Below are 13,763 nucleotides of genomic sequence, written 5' to 3' on the forward strand. Positions count from 1 at the left end.
TAACCACCCAACCCCTATACCTACCCAAACCTACACTTTGGCTGTGCACAGCGGGGTTGGCCGTGGGCCTGCTCTGCTGCCAACCTCTATAGCAACCCAACCCCCTGCTGCACACAGTCTTTGGTCGTGCACAGCAGGGGGTGGCTGCCAGGCCTGCCCAATGACCAGGCCAGACAGCTAATCCTCCTGCATTCACCCAAACCCAAGCTGTGCACCACCTTCGGCAGTGTTCAGCATGATTTTGGATGCAGTGGATTTTTTTTCTCCATTTTTTCTGGATCCACTGATCCACCTGTGGATACATGTATCCATGGATCCAGCTGTTAATCTGTGGATTGGGCAAAAAATAATATATATAGTTCAATTTATTGCTCACTGCCCCTGTATGTGTCTGATGGTACCAGGATCCCTGTGGCCTGACACTTTGGCCCTCATTCTGACCCTGGCGGTCGGTGATAAAGCGGCGGCCAAGCCGCCAACAGGCCGGCGGTCTAAAATATGCAATTCTGACCCTGGCGGGAACCGCCAACACAGCCCGCCAACTTAACACTCCGACCGCCACAGCGGTACAAACAAACAGCGCGGCGGTTCCCGCCAACAGCCCGGCGGCAGACAAAGTACCGCCCACCCTATTACGACCCACCAATCTGCCACCTTTTCCGGGGCGGGAGCACCGCCGATAAGAACACGGCGGAAACAGACTACGAACGGGAAAACGCTCACCTCTACGCACTCCACGCGAGATTCCGGCAGTATGGAGCCAGAGTTACAGGTCATCCCGCACTCCTATTCCTCCTCATATACCAGGAGCACGCCCGGCGGCGCGGAAGACATCGGTGAGTACTGCACCTACGACACAGGGGAGGGAAAAGATTACCGGCACACACCCACCCACCCACACCCACTACAACACACACATCAATGCATTCCCACAGATCACTGTCACAACCCACAAACCACCCCCCTCCGAAATAATGCAAAGACCAAAAGAAGAGATCATAAACGGGCAGATATATTGAAATATGTACGCCATTAATCCCAAAAAATAAATAAACTATGTACAAAATATATACAGCTACTAAATGTAGTCCAACCACTGTCCGTGGATCACAGGGGTCCTGTGCAAAGGGGCAAGGCCCAGTCCCACGACAAGAACTCCACGGAGAGAACACTGCAGGGGCATCAGAAAGAAAATAGGACAGGCACCTCAGGGGGAAGGGAAGGGGGGGCACCTCAGCCACTTGAGTACACGACGCCAGATCCACGAGGGGACTCCATGACCACTGGGCCATCCTGGGGAGAGCAAAGCCACAGTCCATACAGTCCATACAGTGGGTGGCCTGCCCACTGGGCCATCCTGGGGAGAGCAAAGCCACAGTCCATACAGTCCATACAGTGGGTGGCCTGCCCACTGGGCCATCCTGGGGAGAGCAAAGCCACAGTCCAAACAGTCCATACAGTGGGTGGCCTGCCCACTGGGCCATCCTGGGGAGAGCAAAGCCACAGTCCAGCCACAGTCCATACAGTCCATAACAGACCCCACTGCCACTGGAGGAGGCAAGTTGGCCAGAGGACATCCTGCAGCCCTGCCCGAGATAGATCCTGCCCTGCCACGTCTGCCAAAGGGCCAGCGGTTCTTGCCCTGAAGGGCCCAGTTCAGCGGTTCTTGAGACGGCGGGGCCCAGTTCAGCAGTTCTTGAGACGGCGGGGCCCAGTTCAGCGGTTCTTGCCTTGAAGGGCCCAGTTCAGCGGTTCTTGAGACGGCGGGGCCCAGTTCAGCGGTTCTTGAGACGGCGGGGCCCAGTTCAGCGGTTCTTGAGACGGCGGGGCCCAGTTCAGCGGTTCTTGCCTTGAAGGGCCCAGTTCAGCGGTTCTTGCCTTGAAGGGCCCAGTTCAGCGGTTCTTGAGACGGCGGGGCCCAGTTCAGCGGTTCTTGAGACGGCGGGGCCCAGTTCAGCGGTTCTTGAGACGGCGGGGCCCAGTTCAGCGGTTCTTGCCTTGAAGGGCCCAGTTCAGCGGTTCTTGCCTTGAAGGGCCCAGTTCAGCGGTTCTTGAGACGGCGGGGCCCAGTTCAGCGGTTCTTGAGACGGCGGGGCCCAGTTCAGCGGTTCTTGCCTTGAAGGGCCCAGTTCAGCGGTTCTTGCCTTGAAGGGCCCAGTTCAGCGGTTCTTGAGACGGCGGGGCCCAGTTCAGCGGTTCTTGAGACGGCGGGGCCCAGTTCAGCGGTTCTTGAGACGGCGGGGCCCAGTTCAGCGGTTCTTGCCTTGAAGGGCCCAGTTCAGCGGTTCTTGCCTTGAAGGGCCCAGTTCAGCGGTTCTTGAGACGGCGGGGCCCAGTTCAGCGGTTCTTGAGACGGCGGGGCCCAGTTCAGCGGTTCTTGAGACGGCGGGGCCCAGTTCAGCGGTTCTTGCCTTGAAGGGCCCAGTTCAGCGGTTCTTGCCTTGAAGGGCCCAGTTCAGCGGTTCTTGAGACGGCGGACGGTCTATGGCCAACTGCTAAATGCCTGGTGGTGCCCTCCTGGGCAGCGGGGATGGTGCTCCTTCACTGCCCACCTGGGCTGTGGGTGGTGGGGTCCTCCTGGCCAGCTGGGCTGGGTCCTCCCTGGGCAGCGGCTATGGGGCTGGTGGGCTCTCCCGGGGCAGCTGTGCCGGTTCCTCCCGGGGCAGCGGCTATGGGGGTTGTGGGCTCCTCCTGGGCAGCAGGCCTGCTGCCTGACCTCTCCAACTTGCTGCCCTTGCCCTCCTTAGTCGTCGGCCTGTGGCCCTTTCCTCCCTTTGGAGCTGTGGCTGGTGACTGTCTCTGGGTGGTGTCCGGGGGGGATGTAGAAGGCGGGCTCCTGCGGCGCCCCTTCCGCCTTCTGCTCCTCTTCCCAGGGGGTGGGCTGGCTGTCCCCTTGCTGCTGGGCGAAGATCCAGACATGCGGGCTGGCGGGCTCCAATACCCCTGCACCCTTGTCAAGGGGGCTGCAGGGCTGGTGGTGGCTGAGGTGCTCTTCTTACCCCGACGAGAAGGAGGGGGGGGCTCAGGGTCAGGAAAGAAGTTAGTAGTGGCGAGGAAGAGCTTCTTGGGACAATGGAGAGTGGTAGGTACAGTGGGAATGGTTGTGGAGGGAGAGGATGTGGTTGTAGGTGAGTCACGTTTGCTGTCTTTGGGTGCAGGTGCAGGAGGGATAGGCTGTCGTGAGGTGGATGGCTGTTGGGTGGGTGGGTGGCTGCGTTTGTGTGGTGTGGAAGAGGGGGTGACAGACACAGTGGGAGAGGACACAGGGGACGTGTAAATGGCAGTGGGGGTGGTGACTGCACGTGTGCGGACTGGAGTGGAGGGTGTGCTGGTGATGGAAACACTGGCTGATGGTGAGGTGAATGGAGGTGTGAGTGTAGACGTCACAGGGAGGGAGGAGGGAGACGAGGAGGTGGGGGTCACAGAGGTGGTAGTGACTGTTGGCATGTCTGCATCGGAATGTTGCGTGTGTGAATGTCTGCGTGATCTGTGGTGCTTATGTTTGGATGAGCTTCTCTTGGGTGTTGAGGTGTGTGCAGGCTGGTCTGATGGTGTGGGTGGGACAGGCAGAGGAACAGGAGACTGGGAGGAGGGAGTTAGTAGAGGCAGGCAGGAGACAGGGACAATGGCTGCCGTCAGTGCTGAGGCCAGAGCCTGGAACGATCGCTGATGGGCAGCCTGACCCGAATGAATGCCCTCCAGGTACGCATTGCTGCGATGAACCTCCCTCTCCACCCCCTGGATGGCATTCAAAAGGGTAGTCTGCCCAACAATGAGCGTTCGGAGGAGGTCAATGACCTCCTCACTGAGGGCAGCGGGGGTAACAGGGGCAGGGCCTGAGGTGCCTGGGGCGAAGGAGATGCCCGGCTTCCTGGCAGAGCGGGCATGGGGCGAACGCTGAGGGGCTGCTGGGAGGGCGGAGATGGTGCGCTGGGTGGCGGCTGTACCTGTAATGGCGGGGGGCACGGATGGTGCCACCCCCGCAAGGGAGCCCCCTTCCGAGGACGTGTCCGTGTCGCTGCAGGCTCCAGTCGTCCCCGTCGTGGAGCTCCCCTCGCCCTCCGTCTCACTGGTCCAGTCTGACTCTGTGGCATGGCCCTCCTGGGCCATGTGAGATGCAGCTCCCTCCTGCCCCGATGCCACTTCTCCTCCGCCTGATGATGCTGATGCACACAAGCACAGAAAGACAAACAAAAAGGGGGGGGGAGAGAGAAATAAAGGGATATTGATTACATGGATCTCCGGTACAGTTAGCGGACATGACAGACACAGATGCCCCCTGCACTAAGTTGCGCACTTGGGGTCCGCTACGCATTCCGTGGAACATGCCCTACACGCCTAGAGTTGACAACTGCACCCATGGATGACACGGCCCAGGGATGGCTGTACTGACAAACTACTGAGGGTGGTGGCTGGGGACACAGGGGCTTACGGGGGTGCCCAGCCTACAGATATCGCCCTGGCCTAGGGGGACCCCCAGCCCTCCTCCCCCACCCAGACACCTCCACTGCGCGACAACAGAGTAGATAATGCTTGTACTCACCCCCTTGTGTCTGCTGTGCTGCCCTCACGCGCCCATCCAATTCAGGGTAGGCCACCGCCAGGATCCGGAACATCAGGGGGCTCAGTTGACGGCAGGCACCCCGCCTACGTTGGGAGGCCATCCCCAGCAGAGACTCGGCGGTCTTCTTGGTCCCGCGGCGGATGTCCTCCCACCTCTTGCGGCAGTGGGTGCCCCGTCGATGGTGGACCCCCAGGGCCCGGACTTCCTTGGCGATGGCACGCCAAATCCCGATCTTCTCATGGGCGCGGACCTATGTGACACGTACAGGGAGGGAGAAATACCACGTTCAAGTTACTCAGCATTTTCCTTTCCAGTGGCCCAACGCCCCCCATCCCCGCCAGGCCCCCCGCCAGGCCCCCCGCCATGCCCAACATGCCCCCCATCCCCGCCAGGCCCCCAAGCCAGCCAGTGGGCCCAAATCCAGATTGAATTAAACTCACTTGTTGGTCTGGAGGACCGTAGAGTAGCGCATACTGGGGGAGGACCCCATCCACAAGTTTCTCCAACTCCTCTCCAGTGAAGGCAGGGGCCCTTTCCCCAGTCGCAGCAGCCATTGTCCCTTCCAGACCGAGGTCACAGCAACACTTGCAGTATAGGTCCTCTCCTGTGAAAGTTCAAGTCGCAAGTGGATAAGTAGATAGAAAATGGCGGTCACGTCCGCGGCGGTGCGTACCGCGGCAGTGCGTCCCGCCACCGCCGGCGCCCTTCGCCATTGGCTCCTGAAACCCATAGGCTTCAATGTTAACCAATGCGGCTTCGCGCCGCGGTCTTCGCCCGCCGCCCGCCGCGGTGTGCCACGCCAGCGCATTGACCTCACATCCCATTGTCACACTTCACAGGTCAGGCAGCCGCCATTTCCAGGGCCGACATGGCTCAATTTCAACTGCGTCACACAGGCCTAGGCCTTGCATAGCCACTCAGACACGCCATTCACTGCATAGAGAATCGTATACTGTGCTAGCTGTGAGTACGTACCTGTGGGTTGCCTGACTGTGTGCTCCATGTTGTCCTTCCTAGGCACCGTCCGCTGGGTTGGGCGAGGAGACGGATGAATCCTCCCGTGTACCGACCGCTGGTGGACCTGTCGACAATGGAAGAACGCCACATTATCCTGACCTACCGTCTTAACCGTGCCACTATCCATGAACTGTGTGCCCAGCTGGAGCCCGACCTGATGTCCCCCATCCGCCAACCCACAGGGATTCCCCCTCTGGTGCAGGTCATGTCAGTACTACATTTCTTGGCAAGTGGGTCATTTCAGACAACCGTGGGAATTGCTTCCGGGATGTCTCAGCCCATGTTTTCAAAGGTGTTATCCAGAGTGTTGTCTGCCCTGATGAAATCCGTGAGGAACTACATCATTTTCCCTGAGGTGGGCGAATTGGCTACAGTGAAGGGTGATTTCTACGCCCTTGGACATATTCCCAACGTAATTGGTGCCATTGATGGGACCCATGTGGCTTTGGTTCCCCCAAGAGACAGGGAGCAGGTGTACAGGAACAGAAAAAGTTACCATTCAATGAACATCCAGGTGGTGTGTTTGGCTGACCAGTACATATCGCATGTAAATGCCAAATTCCCAGGGTCAGTGCATGACGCCTACATCCTCAGGAATAGCAGCATCCCTTACGTGATGGAACAGCTACAGAGACACCGTGTATGGCTAGTGGGGGACTCTGGGTACCCCAACCTGTCGTGGCTACTGACCCCAGTAAGGAATCCCCGGACCAGGGCAGAGGAACGGTACAATGAGGCCCATGGGCGTACTAGGAGGGTGATCGAACGCACCTTTGGCCTCCTAAAGGCCAGGTTTCGCTGCCTGCATATGACCGGTGGATCCCTAATGTACTCACCTAAGAAGGTGTGTCACATCATCGTGGCCTGCTGCATGCTTCACAACCTGGCTTTGCGCCGCCAGGTGCCTTTCCTGCAGGAGGATGGTCGAGACGGTGGTGTTGTGGCAGCGGTGGAACCTGAGGAGAGTGACGAGGAGGAAGACGACGGGGCTGAAACAGACAACAGGGACAGAATCATTGAACAGTACTTCCAATAGGACACAGGTAACATTTCAAAGATAATTTAGTAAATGTTAACTACTCTGCAGCATCTCTGCTGCCTGTCTATTTGCCCCAGTGTATGATGACTGAGTTTTGGCTTTTCCCTCCCTATTTCAGATCTGGGGTCCCCACTACGAGTCCTGTGCTTCGTTTCCCCATGGACTACAGCTTTGTGGCAGCTGTTTGTTGACTTCACCATGTACAAGGACATATTTGCACTGTCATGTCAATTACAATCTATTGAAATCACAGCCAGACTCCTGATATTTTGGTGCAAAATAGGTGTTTATTGAAGTGCTCAAAATGGGATGGGTGGTTTCAAGTGGGTGGGGGCTATGGTGAAGGAATGTCCATGGCAGAGTCCAGAGTAACAGTCACACAGGTGCATTGTCCAGAGGCCTGTGGAGAGATGGAGCATGGGCAGTTCGAGGATGGACAGGGTGACAATGTGGGACAGTGGGATGACATCAGGTGGTATCCATTGCTGGCGGGGGTCTTGACATCCTACTCTGTCTTGCGAGATCTCAGGGCCCTCTTGCGGGGTGGTTCTTCTCCTGCAGGAGGTGGGGGTCTGGTGGGCTGCTGCTGTGCGGGGGCCTCCTGTCCACTAGCGCCGGCGGAGGTGGATGGCTGTTCTTGGTCCAGGCTAGTGGCAGGGGCCCTTGGGTGTTGTTCAGTGTCCGCCCTGCTGTTTACGAGGTCCTGCAGCAGCCCTACCATGGTAACCAGGGTGGTGTTGATGGCTCTGATGTCCTCCCTGTACCCCCGATAGTGTTCCTCCTGCAGCACCTGGATCTCCTGGAACCGGGCCAGTACCGTCGCCATCGTCTCCTGGGAGCGGTTGTATGCTCCCATGATGGTGGTGAGGACCTCGTGGAGAGTGGGTTCCCTGGGCCTCTCCTCCCCCCCCTGTCGCACAGCTGCCCGCCGAGTTGCCCTGTTTCCCTGGGCCTCTGCCCCCTGGCCGGTGTGCCCACTACCACTGCCCCCAGGTCCCTGTTGTTGTTGGGGTGGTGGGTTATCCTGGGTGCCCTGTAGTGGTAGACACACCGCAGATTGACGCGCCCTGGAGACAGAGGCATGGGCCCGCTGGGTGGGAGCTGTGCTGGTGTTCCCAGAGGGGTTAGGGTCTATAGTGGCATGTGCCTGTGTGAGGGGAACCGACTGTCCAGAGGTCCCCGATGGTCCGGGCTGGTCATCGGTGTCCAGATCGACAGAGCTGCTGTCATCGCTGACGGCCTCTTGGGTGGGGGGTGTGGATAATTCTGGCCCCTCCGCCGCGGTGTGTTGACGGTCGGGTCCTGCAGGGGTATAGAGGTATGGTTATAGTTTCAATGTGTGGCATATGGGTGTATCTGTGGGTTCCCGTGTCCCCAAGTGCTGGCATTCGTGTGTGGGGGCTTTGGTGAGGGTGGCTTGTGGGGGGGATGTGTATATGCATTGGGCATGCTTTGGTGATGGGTGTCCATGCTTAGTGGACGCATGCAGGCCTAGGTTTTGGGATGTGTGGGTTGTGATGGTGAGACATTGGCGGGTAATAGGTGTGCTGGGGGTGGGGGTGAGGATGGTGGTGGGGGTGAGGATGGTGGTGGGGGTGAGGATGGTGGTGGGGGTGAGGGTGGGGGTGAGGATGGGGGTGGGGGTGAGGGTGGGGTTCGAGGATGGGGGTGAGGGTTGGGGTCTGATTTGGCATGCAGGTGGGGGGGAAGCAGTATTGAAGCTTCAACTTACCAGTATCCATTCCTCCGCCGACTCCTGCGAGGCCGTCAGGATGCAGGATGTTCAAGACTTCCTCCGCCCATGATGTGAATTGTGGGGGTTGAGGTGGGGGTCCTCCGCCAGTCTTCTGCACGGCGATGTTGTGCCTGGATACCATGGAACGCACCTTCCCCCGTAGGTCGTTCCATCGCTTCCTGATGTCTTCCCGATTTCTGGGGTGCTGTCCCACTGCGTTCACCCTGTCGACAATCCTCTGCCATAGCTCCGTCCTCCGGGCAATGCTGGTGTATTGTATCTGTGTGCCGAACAGCTGGGGCTCTACACGAACGATTTCCTCCACCATAACCCTGAGTTCTTCGTCTGTGAAGCGGGGTTGTCTTTGGGGTGCCATGGGGTGGTGTGTATGATGTGTGGGGTGGAGTATGTGTATTTAAGTGAGTTGAGTGTGGTGGTGTGTGTTGTTTTGTGTGTGGATAGTGTGTGGGTGATGGTGTTGAGTGGCTGTGGCTGTTATGTTTTGGATGCTGGTGTCTCGCTCTTGTCTTCTTTATGAATTTCTAAGCGTAGGGGTTTGTGGGTGATGTGGGTGGGTGTTTTATATTGTATTGTGTGTGTGGGAGTGGTGTGTGTATGTGTATCAGGTGTGTGGGATTCAAATCGTCCAATGTGGGTGAGTTTTGTTCGTTTGTGTGTATTCTGACCGCGCCGGTGTGTCCCGCCAATGGAATACCGCGTTTGAATGACCGCCGCGTGGATTCGTGGGTCGTAATGGGATGGGCGTATTTCTGTTGGCGTGGCGGTGGAGGTTTGGTCACCTCCACCTTTCCGCCGACCGCTGGTCTGGCGGTCTGTTGTGGCGGTCGGATTTTCGGAGGTTTGCCTTCTGCGGGTCAGAATGACCGTGGCGGGTTTCCGCGACCGCGGCGGGATTATGGAGGATTTCTGACCGGCGGTAGGCGCCTTTTACCGCCGAGGTCAGAATGACCACCTTTGTGTATATTTTCACTGATCATTTCCTACCCCTGGGGGGCGATGAGATGAAAGAAAATGGTGGCTATAACTTTTCTGTCATGTTGCAGCCAGCCAATCAGGGCCTTGTGTCTCTCCTGGATCCACAGATCCAGATCCATGAATCCAAATCAAAATCTGCAGCCCTATGTTTCTATATTTTTTAAACTCCAATATCTCAGAAAGTACTGAATGGATTTACACCAAATCACAAAAAGCATGCTTTCAGGACCAGGATCTAACTTTCTGCCATGTGTCACACTGTTTTTGCCTAGGGACTGCTGGGGTCTCCAAGTACCACAAAACTGTGGGCCAGGTGGTGCCTGCAGCATCAGAATGTAAACCTTCACAACCCTACTTGGCGTGCGCCTGGGCAAGGACCGGGCCAAGAGCTAGCCTATCTGTGCCCCACCATGGTTGGACGAGGCTGGGCTGGCCCATTTTACTCCCTGGTTTCCAGTTCATCTGAATTTTGATGATCTTAGGGACATGGACATTCTGTTGCTTATTTTTGTTTTACATACATGTCTGACTAGCTGACTGACTGTGCTGTTGCTACTACCATGGGAAAGAAAAAGCCACCTGATCATCAATCCCCAGTAGACCACTTTAAGACTACTATTGATTCTTTTCGAGCTACAGCAGTTGGCGTTATGTCTTATGAAATACATTTGGCCAAAAGATGCCTATCCCTGGACATTGCATGCCTAGCTGTTGGCTCTTCTCCGAATTCTAGCCTAAGGCAATGGGGGGTGAGTACTTTTCTATCTCCTGAAGAGGAGCTACTTATATCTCCTGCTACTGGTATTCCAGGTCTTTCCTGGGACCTGGTACTTCATCAATCACACATGTGTCCCACAGCTGCCAATCGGAAAGAAATACCAGGGGCGCTATTCCTATTGCCGAGGGTGTATCCTCCTCGCCATCCATACCATCTGGATTATTGGACACTCCATCATCTCTTTTTTTGGATCCATTCTGTGGCTCTGTATGGGACCTGCTGCAAGGTTAGTTTTTGGTCGTATTGAATGACTATTTGGCTCCTCTGAGAGAGAAACTGGAAAAATTGCAACTGGAAATTGGTAACATCACAAAGGTTTGCCAACTCCATCTTGAGCGACCATGCCCCAAAACTTTGACAGCAGCCCTGCAGCCCTGCAGCCCTGGAGCCTACTAAGCCCCTCTGTGCCCGACTATCACTGTATCCACCCCCAGCTATTGACTTGGAGATCACTGCTCAATATTCAATGTGCTTTTCATCTAGGGCAGTTGTTCCTGCAGTTAGCTCAGATGAGCCACTTGTGACACCTACAGATCGGGTGATAAGATGCCTTTCACCCCAAAAAGTTTCTGGCACAACTTTGTCGTAGTTCTATCTCGGTCCATCCTGTTGCCCCTTTGTTGTTGTGCTCTGCAATGTCTCCCAGTGGCAACCAATGAGTATGGTGACTACTGGGCTGCTTAACAATAAAGTCTGCCATTGGTTAGTCACCCACTCAAGGTTCAATATTGGGGACTATGATAATATCTTGATTGTTTGCAGGTGGCATGTTTTGGTCCTCTAGTCAAGTCATTCCAAGTGGATTATGTCATCATTACCTTTAGATTCCTGGCCATCAGAGGATGAATCGTGAAACAGCATTTTCATATTTCTCCATCATCTAATGCATTAGCACTGATTTAAGAAACATGGCACTGCACCTAGTGCAGCACCACTTTCCTTGCACCCTTTAGCGCACCCCTACCGCCACAATGTGTGCCCCCTAATTAAAATACAGCGCACCATGGTGCAGGGTAGGGGGCAGTAGTGTTCGAATTTCTGGCGGTATTGATGTACTCTGCAAGAGTAGTGCCAAGATGTTGGAGCAGAATCAGTGGCTGCAGATAGTACACCACCAGGAGGCGATGGAGCAATGGAAACAGCACAATGCCACCATGGCCACCTTTGCAGGAGTGCTGCAGCACCAGTACCACAGATGAGACCTCCACCCACCTGCAAGCCCCTACCACTGGCCAGGACACTGCCCTGCCATCTACATCTGCAGCAGCTACTGGACTGGTGGCATTGCCAGAGGACACACAGGAAACCAGCACCTCTACCCTTGCAGCCCAGCTCCAGCCACGCAAACATGCCCTCAGACCCAGACATGCCACTGAAACACCAGCCAAGACCAAACCCACCGCTAGGAAGTGACTGTGCCCTGAACTGTCTCGCTTGTGTGCCACTGTGCTCCCTTGTTGACTTGCCAATGCCATCACACCATCTACCAATGGCCACATGGAACAAAACCCAGTGCTACCAACAGCTGAGCACATATACCTGAGTATGGCTTTGCACCATGTGCCCCTCCCTATCACTGTCCCACAAAATATGTCTGTTTTGTCACTTAATAAATAAACCTATGCACACAAATCGTATGTCCCTCATCAATATGAGGCCCACTGGCCCACCCCATCTCATCCCTAAACATGCCCATATTCTTGCCCAGTCCACTCCTTCCACATCCAAGTCCGTCTCAGTCCGTTCTTCCCATTCCTGTGCCCCTACCCCAGGGAGGAAGAAGCCCCATGTTGCCCCAGGTCCCTCCGCCAACCCCCGGTCCAAGCCCACTCCCCCTCCTTCCAAGGGCAATCCCAAACCAACCCCACCTCCCAAACCTAAGCCCAAGCCCTCCCTTCCAGATGTAAGTCCCTATCTCCGTAACCCCCTGCCCCTGTTCCCTGAGGTGTCTGGCTGCCCCATTGATGCCCCTTTCAAGTGGAGTACCCTTTGCACATGTGGGAGTCAAGTTCGGCCTATTTTGGCCCTTCAGGGTATTTACAATGGACTGGTCAATGGCCTTATTTGGACGTCATTTTTTTTCCATGTGAATAAATTTTAGTGCCCAGTAGTACTGTTGGCACAGCATAGTGGCGATGTTCAGCGTTTCACTGTGGGGGTGTGGCATGCATATGTGTGGACTTTGGTGCAGGTCTTTGTTGATTTGTGTCTGGTAATTACAGCTTGTTATGGTATGTATGGCTTGGGATGGTAGGAGTGGTTGGGAGTGCAGTGGGTGTGGAACTGTGCCCTTTCTTCCCATGTGTACTAGGTTGTGGTACTTACCATCATCGTCTTCGTCAGCGGTCACGGTCCTGGAGGTATTTGGCAAGGAGCAGCACTGGCATCATTTCCAACTCTCTCTCCATGTCTGTGTACGTGTGTTGTGTGTGCCTCCGGTGAGTATATCCTTTTATATTGTTTGTTTATGCCATGCTTTGCCTGGCAGTGGGTCCCTCCCCGAAACTGCTAGCGGTCTTGTGTTTCATCATTTGGTGGCGGGTAGGACCTTTCCGCCGGCCTGTGGGCGGCCTCCTCCATCCTCGTCGGGACTACAAAGATGGCACTGTGTGGATGGACCGCTACTTGTTTCTTATTGGCTTCATTATTTGGCGGTATGGACCGCAGCATGTTGGCGGTGGTTAACTCCGCCGTTGGCAGGGCAGTGTTTACCGCCATGTTCATAATGACCACTTGAGTGTTACAAAAATAAAGGCACTTTATTTTGGCGACACAGATATCAAAAATACCATAGAGACTATACTCCCTTAGGAGGTAAGTAATACACAAATTATATACACTTTTATGCAGAAATAGGCAGAAAAACAGGTAGAAAACTGCAATTAGTGAAAATCACAATAGTTAGAAATGGGCCTGGGGAGCACAAACAATATACTAAGAAAGTTGAATGCGAAAGTCGGTCCCCCACCAAGTCGAATGTAGTGTGTTAAGGGGAGCTGGGAGTACTAGAAAAGCCCCAAAGTAAGTACCACAACCCACGCCAGCGACCGGGAAAGCAGGAGTAAATCAGAGTAACTTTCCCAGAACACACACAGAAATGCTTAGAAGAATTATGCAAAACCCAGAGGAGACTGCAAGACACCAACAGTGGATTCCTGGACAAGAAGACATGTTGAAGAAGGGGACCAAGTCCAAGAAACACAGAAGAGTCCAAGGAGAGCAGGAGCCCCTGCTAACCTTAATGAAGGTGCAAAAGAAGAATCACAGGTGGAGAAGAAAAGTCAGTACTGCACCCCAGAAGATGAAGTCCGGTTCTTGGAGGATGCAAGTGATGTCTCAGGCTGGATGGAGGATTGCAGTTGGGTTTGTGTCGTTGGAGTCCACCAACAAGCCTTGGCACATGCAAAACTAGCGGTTAGTGGAAAATGGTGCTGCCTCAGATAGGGAAGGATCAGGTGGACTCTATCCAGGAGGGAGAGTCAGGGGGGGCCCTGAGCAACATAGGGAACCCACAGAACACCAGGCAGTGCACATAGGAGTCCCACAGGACAGAGACAAGAAAGTTGTAGAAGAGGCCCACGCAGCACTACAACAAAGGCTCCCATGCCGCTGGAGAAATACTCAGGAAACTGCA

The sequence above is a fragment of the Pleurodeles waltl genome, chromosome 2_1, assembly GCF_031143425.1.
Source record: "Pleurodeles waltl isolate 20211129_DDA chromosome 2_1, aPleWal1.hap1.20221129, whole genome shotgun sequence".
NCBI classification, from domain to species: Eukaryota; Metazoa; Chordata; class Amphibia; order Caudata; family Salamandridae; genus Pleurodeles; species Pleurodeles waltl.